General features: G+C 32.6%; 1 long non-coding RNA gene across 1 annotated transcript; it reads left to right on the top strand.

Moving 5' to 3' along the window:
• Positions 1–357: 357 nt before the first annotated feature.
• LOC136976590 (uncharacterized) lies at positions 358–1,077 on the top strand. The gene is made up of 3 exons (XR_010880959.1): positions 358–374; positions 443–496; positions 562–1,077. It is a non-coding gene; the product is annotated as an uncharacterized lncRNA (long non-coding RNA).
• Positions 1,078–1,534: the final 457 nt, after the last annotated feature.

Below are 1,534 nucleotides of genomic sequence, written 5' to 3'. Positions count from 1 at the left end.
TTATTTTTGATCGGGAAAAGTGTCGAATTTCGTAATTTATTTTTGACTAGGAAAGGCTTTTGGCGAATTTTTGTCCTAGAAAAATCTAATTTCTGACGCGGAAAAAGTGACAAACTAATTTCGTAATTTATTTTTGACCGGGAAACTGCGTCGTGTCGACAGCGAAAATAATCTAACTGTGCCATTCATAACCCCTTCAGCAACCCGTCGAGCACAGATTATAAACCTCTAATTTATTTTCGACGTCTCTAGAAAGTTTAAGGAAAACGATCTCGGTTGCTAGAAAGTTTTTTATACCCTCGAATTTTGTATAAATACCGCTCGGAACTCAGAAGTTTCTATCAAACTCGAAACATCCAGCTAGAAGATGGCTTGTAAGTATATTTTTATATATATATCTACATTTAATTAATATATTTTTTTAAAAAAAGAAATATTTTAGATAATGTAAATTCTGCTATACCTGCAGTCCGCGATGGATCTTGCGATTTTAAATGTGAGTACTAAAATAAAAACAAGGTTTTCTTTATTCTTTATATAATATATATTTATATAAATTAGATTACGACTGGATAGATTCACATCCTGCGTGGATGACTATGCATCCACACCGTTTCTATACGAGGGAGGAGGAGAAATGTAATATAGGAGTAATTATAGATTTTGAGGTATTTACAATCAAGGATATGGGTCTTGCGTTCGATACATTATGTCGTCAGGTTGGGTATGTGGCTTGCAATTGGAACGAATTCGATATAATTAATTTTTATAATGAAAATATTATTTTCGAGTGGTTAAATTTTTCTAATCAAAAAAATGTAAGATTCGGCAACCATTTACACGGTCTTTATTTAGCATACGAAGAAGGGCCTTTTGGTGAGTGGGAGAAAAGTGAAAATGTTTGTCGAATTTTATATGATTTATTTTTAAAATATAAAATTTTTTATTATAAGGGAGGGAAAATTGAAAAAAATTTTTTAGATTTAACGAGTGAAATTTATAACGTGTATATACCATACTTCGATCTAGAAGATTTCGGCGTGCCGAAATCTTCCGACATAAGGGTTCCATGCCCAAACCACCTAAAAAAATACCCTCACAACTGCCCTCCTCCCAAAAAACGGACGAAAGAAACGGTGTGTAGTATTCACAGGATGGGTTATCCGCATGAATGTCGTCGGCCGCAGGATGGTGCCTCGCTATTAAACATCTGTACGGACCATACCCGTTTTATCGCCCACTGTCCTCTGTGCGATGTTTTTTCGTATAAGACATACATGTTTAAACACAGTAAATATATTTTATTCTTATATAAAAATCGGTAAATAATATTATATTTATTTTTTAATTTCGGGTTTTTTTATTTACAGATATATGGCAATACCCCCACCTGTAATTTATTTTTGAAAAAATAAAGCAATTTTTTTACACTTTAAATGCTTTTATTATTTTTCATTGAATTACAGCATTGGTTATACGTTACAGTAAGTGAGCGCGCTAAATACAAACGGTGTTTAACAAAGTTTTGTACAAA

The sequence above is a fragment of the Centruroides vittatus genome, unplaced genomic scaffold (genome assembly GCF_030686945.1).
Source record: "Centruroides vittatus isolate TY-2023 unplaced genomic scaffold, ASM3068694v2 contig_408, whole genome shotgun sequence".
Taxonomy (NCBI): Eukaryota; Metazoa; Arthropoda; class Arachnida; order Scorpiones; family Buthidae; genus Centruroides; species Centruroides vittatus.
The sequence above is the reverse complement of the archived record's forward strand: the minus strand, read 5'-3'. Positions and strand labels throughout refer to the sequence as shown.